Source organism: Gadus morhua, chromosome 10, assembly GCF_902167405.1.
Source record: "Gadus morhua chromosome 10, gadMor3.0, whole genome shotgun sequence".
In the NCBI taxonomy this organism is placed as follows: Eukaryota; Metazoa; Chordata; class Actinopteri; order Gadiformes; family Gadidae; genus Gadus; species Gadus morhua.
Genome location: NC_044057.1, coordinates 6498898 through 6507036, shown reverse-complemented (window position 1 = coordinate 6507036; position 8139 = coordinate 6498898). Strand labels below are relative to the sequence as shown.

Sequence of the window (8139 nt, the reverse complement as noted above, 5' to 3'; positions counted from 1 at the left end):
ATGAGGGGGATTAGCTCAGATGGTAGAGCGCTCGCTTAGCATGCGAGAAGTAGCGGGATCGATGCCCGCATCCTCCAATGACTTTTAAAAAGCCAGAGTAACTGACCGACCTCTTTAATGTGCGTCTCGTTTGCACGGTCAACTGCTTGTTAGAACATGTCCCAGATACTCCAGCATCTATTTGTAGATTTAAATGTAATGTGTCCAGTAATGCAGACAGTGCTTCCCTTCTTGCCTTTATCCTTCTCAATCCCATTGAGCCTTTTATAAAGATCATCTGTCACCAAAATAGGATATTTTATAACAGTGTGCAAGGCTGTTTAGCTCAGATGGTTGTGGGCTTGCTTAACATGTGAGAAGTAGCGGGATCGATGCCGGCATCCTCCACAGGATGGTCATCTGCAGGTAATTTTTTGGTATATTGTAAAAATGATATATAATATACCTATTTATTTCTGACTGACACTAGGCAGGAAAATGGAAGTTCTTATTAGTTAAAACCTAACGTAATAGGCCTCAAGCCCCAATTAAAAGAGCTGCACAAATTGGGACAAACCTCAGAAAAAACTGAAAAAAACCTTTTTGTTTATTTCTAAAATTCAAAGTACAGTAATAGCCTATGTCCAATCCAACAACATGACAGCAGCACAAACGACTCCCTTAAATGATAGATCAACTCCTTCTCCAACTTCCACGAAGATCCTCCTTAAAAAAATTGAAACGGTATGGATGGGTTTGGAGTCATGAGGGGGATTAGCTCAGATGGTAGAGCGCTCGCTTAGCATGCGAGAAGTAGCGGGATCGATGCCCGCATCCTCCATTCACTTTTAAGAGCCAGAGTAACTGACCGACCACATTAAGACAGGGTGTCTCAGACAGGGTGTCTCTTCTTGCCTTTATCCTTCTCAATCCCATTGAGCCTTTTATAAAGATCATATGTCACCAAAATAGGATATTTTAAAACAGTGAGGAAGGGGGATTAGCACAGATGGTAGAGCGCTCGCTTAGCATGCGAGAAGTAGCGGGATCGATTCCCGCATCCTCCACAGGATGGTCTTCTGAAGGAATAATTTAGGTATATTGTAAAAATGATACATAATATACCTATTTATTTCTGACTGACACTAGGCAGGAAAATGGAAGTCCTTATTAGTTAAAACCTAACGTAATAGGCCTCAAGCCCCCATTAAAAGAGCCGCACTAAAATGGGACACATGAAGGTCATACGATGGTCATATGAAGGAAGTATTTTTGGTATATTGTAAAAATGATACCTAATATACCTATTTATTTCTGACTGACACTAGGCAGGAACATGGCATTTCTTATTAGTTAAAAACCTAACATAATAGGCTGGAAATCTACTACATAGTCGCATCTATCTACCGTCCTCCTACCGCAAGCCTCAAGAGCTTCTCCAAGATGATGACTCATCTCCAAACCTACCTTGACGATATCCAGAGTGAAGTCTCAACGATCTATATAACAGGCGACTTCAACTTCCCTAACATATGCCGCTTTTCCACCGCACATGTAGCTCGACTCGACTCGACTCGACTCGACACGACTCGACACGGCAGCAGCACGGGTCGTTTTCCACCGCAAATAGTACCTCCTGGACGTGGGCGGGGTCGGCTGCGCGAAAGGGCCGTGACGTATTTTTGTATGCGACGCAAACAACACCTACGCAACCCACACATGGAGAGAACCCACATAACAACAATGGAGGACATCGATAACATTACTATTATTAGCTGGCATGTTGAAGAAGTTGAAGAAGTGGAATATGTTGGCTGCGGCGTTGCTATGGCTGTTACCAGCATGGTTGCCATGTCGCTCTTGTGACTTCGTCACACTCTCTGGCCAATCAGTGGTCGGCCGTATGCCGACGTCACCTTTTAGCATCGGCTCAGCCGCTTGGAACCTAGAGCGAGGCGGTACTAGAAAAAGCAGCCACTTCAGGTACCAGATACCATGTTTTCGCGGTGGAAACGCCAAAAATGCGAGCTGAGTCGAGTCGAGTCAGGTCGAGTCGAGCTGGTACCATGCAGTGGAAAAGCGGCAATAGACTGGAAATCTATGTCGTATGCTAAATCCCTCGGCGCTGACAGCTCTGCATCATGCGACCTACTCCTAGACTTCCTCTCCAGTAACTTCCTGTCACAGATTGTCGACTGTGGAACTCGCCTCGACAACGTGCTTGACCTCGTGATCACCAATGACACCAACAGCATCATAGAAGTGTCCTCATCAAAAACCTCTCTCTCTGACCACAAACTAGGTACCACACTAAGACCGCTCCTCCCAAGAAGTTTGAAAGATTCTCGTTCCACTCTCTCAACATCCACGAAGCAGACACAGAAGCCCTCAAAGATCAGATGGGAGATATAAACTGGGTGGAACTATACTCCCACTGCCCCAGGGATGACCAAGGAGCATCATTTGCAGAACTCATCAGGCTCACAGTGCTCCAGCTCTGCATTATACACTGCCCCCAGAAGAACAAGCCTCAGGATCAGACCAAAAGAAAACCTAGCCGTAACAGGTCATTACTCTACCGGAAAAGCTGCAAGATGAAAGCTTGCCTACAATGTCTGGAAACGCACCATCCAGCTTCTCCTGAACTCCAGAAGCTGAAGGACAACATCAGCCTTCTCCAGATTGACCTTCGTGATACGATCCTTGAAGAGCTCCATATCAGGGAGCAAAGGGCTGTCGATACCATCAAAACTAATCTGCGTTACTTCTACAGCTTTGCTAAGCGGTTTGCAAAAGCAAAGAGTAATATTGGGCCGCTGAAGGACAGTTCCAATACTCTGCGTCATCGACCACAAGATATGGCAAACATCCTCCAGGAGCAGTTTTACCCTGCCTTCAGTGACCCAGACTCGCCGGACATCGAACAAACCATGATAACCCCTCAAGGTGAACCAGGTGCAACCATTGCTGACATCAACTTCACCAAAGAAGACATTGAGCTAGCGATTGATGAGCTCGACAACTACGCTGCCACATGACATGAAGATATCCCGGCAAAGACCCTCAAGAGCTGCAAGCATGAGATCAGTGTTCCCTTGACCATACTCTGGAAATGGTCAATGAATACTGGAGAAATCCCCCAGGACCTCAAAGCACAGTATATTACCCCGATCTACAAGAAGGGAAATAAAACGGACCCAGCCAACTACAGGCCGATCTCCCTCACATCCCATGTCACAAAGATATTTGAGCGTGTGATTAGGACCCAGTTGGTTGATTTTCTAGAGAGCAACAAACTGCTATCCCTTACACAACATGGCTTCCGGAAGGGACGCAGCTGTCTGACCCAACTTCCACAGCACTACGACAGCATCCTTCGCAACCTCAACGAAGGCTTCGAAACCGATGTGATATACCTCGACTTCGCCAAAGCCTTCAACAAGGTGGTTCACAACATCCTACTGCAGAAGCTTCACAACTACGGCATCCGAGGTAACCTCTACGAGTGGATCAAAGCCTTTCTCTCAAATAGGACTCAGACCGTGGTAGTCGACGGTCACCACTCCGATCCTAAACCTGTTATCAGCGGTGTCCCACAGGGCTCGGTACTAGGACCGATCCTGTTTATCATATATATCAACGACCTCCACAAAGTTGTCAAGAACTGCAACCCTGGTAGTTTTGCAGATGACACCAAGATCCAGAGAAAAATCGACATCTCCGAGGACGCAGAGATTGTCCAAGAAGACCTTGACAGCATAATTGAATGGTCCAAGAAGAACAACATGGTGCTACACCAGGACAAGTTCATGTTGCTTCGGTACAGGACAAACAAATCTACCATGCTTGACGAGCTTCCCTTTACATCACATCTCTCGGAGTACGCCACACCAAGTGGGCACATCCTTAAACCCCAAAAGTCTGCAAGACATTTCGGTGTAGAACTGTCATCCGACTATAAATGGACCCCTCACATCAACAAGATGGTGGCTGGTGCTATAAAGACTGCTTCATGGGTTCTTGGAGTCTTTAAAGACCGCTCCAAACCTGTCATGCTTCAACTTTACAAGTCACTAATCCGAAGCAGGGTAGAATACTGCTGCCCCCTTTGGAACCCTGTAAAGGTGTCAGACATCCAGACAATCGAGGATGTCCAGCGCAACTTCACCCGGCGCATCGCTGGAACAGGGGACCTTGACTACTGGGAGAGACTCTCTGCGCTGAACCTTCTATCCCTGCAGCGCAGAAGAGAGAGATATATGATCATTCATGTCTGGAATATCCTCAACGAAACCACACCCAATGACATCGGGATGCAGTTCACCGACAATATGCGGCTTGGAAAGAAGGTCAAAATTCCCGCCTTCAACAAGCATGCTCCTCTGTCCGCTGTGAGCCTATATGACTCCTCCTTTGCTGTCCATGCTGGGAAACTATGGAACATTCTTCCCCACTCCGTGACCTCAGCAACACAGGCAGAGGTCTATACATGTTAAAAATTCTGCTGGGAAAATTCCTCCATGAAATCCCGGACCAACCTCCTGTCAAGGGATACCATACAAATAGGAACAGCATTATAGACTGGTGAAACCAGTCCGGTGGCCTGCAGTACGTTCGGCGGCCGTGTTGATCTCAACAGAAGCAAAAAAAAAGAAAGAAAAAAGAAAAATATGACCATCGTATGACCTTCATCTGTCCCATTTTAGTGTGGCTCTTTTAATGGGGGCTTGAGGCCTATTACGTATTACGTTAAATCGCTTCCATTTTCCTGCCTAGTGTCAGTCAGAAAAGGAGAAGGATAAAGGCAAGAAGAGACGCCCTGTCTGCATACACGTTAGATTTAAATCTAGAAGTAGATGCTGGAGTATCTGGGACATGTTGTAACAAGCAGTTGACAGTGCAAACGAGACGCACATTAATGAGGTCGGTCAGTTACTCTGGCCTTTTAAAATAGATTGGAGGATGCGGCCATCGATCCCTCTACTACTCGCATGCTAAGCGAGCGCTCTACCATCTGAGCTAATCCCCCACATGACTCTGATACCATCCGCACCGTTAAATTTTTTTTAAGTAGGATCTTAGTGGAAGTTGGAGTTGGAGTTGATCTATCATTTATGGGAGTCGTTTGTGCTACTGTCATGTTGTTGGATTGAACATATTACTGTACTTTGAATTTTAGAAATAAACAAAAAGTTTTTTTTTCAGTTTTTCCTGAGGTTTGTCCCAATTTGTGCGGCTCCTTTAATGGGGGCTTGAGGCCTAATACGTTAGGTTTTAACTAATATGTAATGCCATGTTCCTGCCTAGTGTCAGTCGGAAATAAATAGGTATATTATATATCATTTTTACAATATACCAAAAATACTTCCTTCATATGACCATCGTATGACCTTCATGTATCCCATTTTAGTGCGGCTCTTTTAATGGGGGCTTGAGGCCTATTACGTTAGGTTTTAACTAATAAGGACTTCCATTTTCCTGCCTAGTGTCAGTCAGAAATAAATAGGTATATTATGCATCATTTTTACAATATACCAAAATTAATCCTTCAGAAGACCATCCTGTGGAGGATGCGGGCATCGATCCCGCTACTTCTCGCATGCTAAGCGAGCGCTCTACCATCTGAGCTAATCCCCCTTACTCACAGCAGTAAAATATCCTATTTTCCTCACATATGATCTTTATAAAAGGCTCAATGGGATTGAGAAGGATAAAGGCAAGTCTGCATTACTGGACTCATTACATTTAAATCTACAAATAGATGCTGGAGTGTCTGGGACATTGTTGTAACAAGCAGTTGACAGTGCAAACGAGACGCACATTAAAGAGGTCGGTCAGTTACTCTGGCTTTTTAAAAGTCATTGGAGGATGCGGGCATCGATCCCGCTACTTCTCGCATGCTAAGCGAGCGCTCTACCATTTGAGCTAATCCCCCACCTGACTCTGTTGCCATCCGCACCGTTACAATTTTTTAAGGAGGATCTTAGTGGAAGTTGGATTTGGAGTTGGAGTTGATCTATCATTTATGGGAGTCGTTTGTGCTGCTGTCATGTTGTTGGATTGAACATATTACTGTACTTTGAATTTTAGAAATAAACAAAAAGTTTTTTTTTCAGTTTTTCCTGAGGTTTGTCCCAATTTATGCGGCTCCTTTAATGGGGGCTTGAGGCCTATTACGTTAGGTTTTAACTAATATGTAATGCCATGTTCCTGCCTAGTGTCAGTCGGAAATAAATAGGTATATTATATATCATTTTTACAATATACCAAAATTAATCCTTCAGAAGACCATCCTGTGGAGGATGCAGGCATCGATCCCGCTACTTCTCACATGCTAAGCGAGCGCTCTACCATCTGAGCTAATCCCCCTTATTCACAGAAGTAAAATATCCTATTTTCCTCACATATGATCTTTATAAAAGGCTCAATGGGATTGAGAAGGATAAAGGCAAGAAGAGACGCCCTGTCTGCATTACTGGACACATTACATTTAAATCTACAAGTAGATGCTGGAGTGTCTGGGACATGTTGTAACATGCAGTTGAAAGTGCAAACGAGACGCATATTAATGAGGTCGGTCAGTTACTCTGGCCTTTTAAATATCATTGGAGGATGCGGGCATCGATCCCGCTACTTCTCGCATGCTAAGCGAGCGCTCTACCATCTGAGCTAATCCCCCAAATGACTCTGACAGCATCCGCACCGTTACAATTTTTTTAAGAAGGATCTTAGTGGAAGTTGGAGTTTGAGTTGGAGTTGATCTATCATTTATGGGAGTCGTTTGTGCTGCTGTCATGTTGTTGGATTGAACATATTACTGTACTTTGAAATTTAGAAATAAACAAAAAGTTTTTTTTTAAGGTTTCCTGAGGTTTGTCCCAATTTGTGCGGCTCTTTTAATGGGGGCTTGAGGCCTATTATGTTAGGTTTTTAACTAATAAGAAATGCCATGTTCCTGCCTAGTGTCAGTCAGAAATAAATAGGTATATTATGTATCATTTTTACAATATACCAAAAATACTTCCTTCATATGACCATCGTATGACCTTCATATGTCCCATTTTAGTGCGGCTCTTTTAATGGGGCCTTGAGGCCTATTACGTTAGGTTTTAAACTAATAAGGACTTCCATCATGTTCCTGCATAGTGTCGGTCAGAAATAAATAGGTACATTAAATATCATTTTTACAATACACCAGATGTCCTTCCTTCAGATGACCATCCAGTGGAGGATGCGGGCATCGATCCCGCTACTTCTCGCATGCTAAGAGAGCGCTCTACCATCTGAGCTAATCCCCCTTACACCTTGTTGTATTATATCCTATTTTCCTTTATAAAAGGCTCAATGGGATTGAGAAGGATGAAGGCAATGGGATGAAGAGACGCCCTGTCTGCATTACTGGACACGTTACATTTAAATCTACAAATAGATGCTGGAGTGTCCGGGACATGTTGTAACACGCAGTTGACAGTGCAAACAAGAAGCACATTAATGAGGTCGGTCAGTTACTCTGGCTCTTAATAGTTATTGGAGGATGCGCCCATCGATCCTGCTAGTTCTCGCATGCTAAGCGAGCACTCTACCATCTGAGCTAATCCCCTATGGAGCTAGATTTGTGTCTTTATTATGCAACCAAAAATAATAGGTTTGAGAGCAAAACTTTCCACACTGCAATCAAAAAAAAATGTATTGCAAGATAAATGAATGTGATAAAAATATTAATGGGAATCCACAAGTTTTGTTTGCAAACCCAAAAGTTTTGTTTGCAAATCCAAAAGTTTTGTTTGCGAATCCAAAAGTTTTGTTTGCGAATCCAAAAGTTTTGTTTGCGAATCAAAAAGCTTTGTTTGCGAATCCTAACGTTTTGCTTGCGAATCCAAAAGCTTTGCTTGCTGTTGAGCTGAATCTCGTGGGCGGGACCTACGCCGAAAGATGTAAGACACGTCTCTGTTGGCCAGTCTCGATCGGAGTGACAGCTTGGCAACATCCGAAAAGCCGCTGCCCCCCGACCGCCTCCAGAAGCAGATTGTCGGCCTGACGGACAGGGTGTTCGTTTGTGCCTCTCAATCCGCGGCGGCGGTCAACAACATCGCCCTGCTCTCCTCTGCCATGGTCTCCTTGTCGGCTGACAGGGAGGCCTACGGGATTTTCAGGGCGCGC

The 8139-nt window shown here is 44.4% G+C and overlaps 7 non-coding genes across 7 annotated transcripts; 3 read left to right on the top strand and 4 right to left on the bottom strand.

The window, feature by feature from the left end:
- The first annotated feature begins 4 nt into the window (after positions 1-4).
- Positions 5-77, top strand: trnaa-agc (transfer RNA alanine (anticodon AGC)). Its single transcript has one exon. It is a non-coding gene; the product is annotated as a tRNA-Ala (tRNA).
- A 670-nt stretch (positions 78-747) lies between these two features.
- Positions 748-820, top strand: trnaa-agc (transfer RNA alanine (anticodon AGC)). Its single transcript has one exon. It is a non-coding gene; the product is annotated as a tRNA-Ala (tRNA).
- Positions 821-973: 153 nt separating this feature from the next.
- trnaa-agc (transfer RNA alanine (anticodon AGC)) lies at positions 974-1046 on the top strand. The gene has a single exon. It is a non-coding gene; the product is annotated as a tRNA-Ala (tRNA).
- Positions 1047-5543: 4497 nt separating this feature from the next.
- On the bottom strand, positions 5544-5616 carry trnaa-agc (transfer RNA alanine (anticodon AGC)). The gene has a single exon. It is a non-coding gene; the product is annotated as a tRNA-Ala (tRNA).
- A 225-nt stretch (positions 5617-5841) lies between these two features.
- Positions 5842-5914, bottom strand: trnaa-agc (transfer RNA alanine (anticodon AGC)). Its single transcript has one exon. It is a non-coding gene; the product is annotated as a tRNA-Ala (tRNA).
- A 671-nt stretch (positions 5915-6585) lies between these two features.
- trnaa-agc (transfer RNA alanine (anticodon AGC)) lies at positions 6586-6658 on the bottom strand. The gene has a single exon. It is a non-coding gene; the product is annotated as a tRNA-Ala (tRNA).
- Positions 6659-7204: 546 nt separating this feature from the next.
- On the bottom strand, positions 7205-7277 carry trnaa-agc (transfer RNA alanine (anticodon AGC)). The gene has a single exon. It is a non-coding gene; the product is annotated as a tRNA-Ala (tRNA).
- Between the last annotated feature and the right edge of the window lie 862 nt (positions 7278-8139).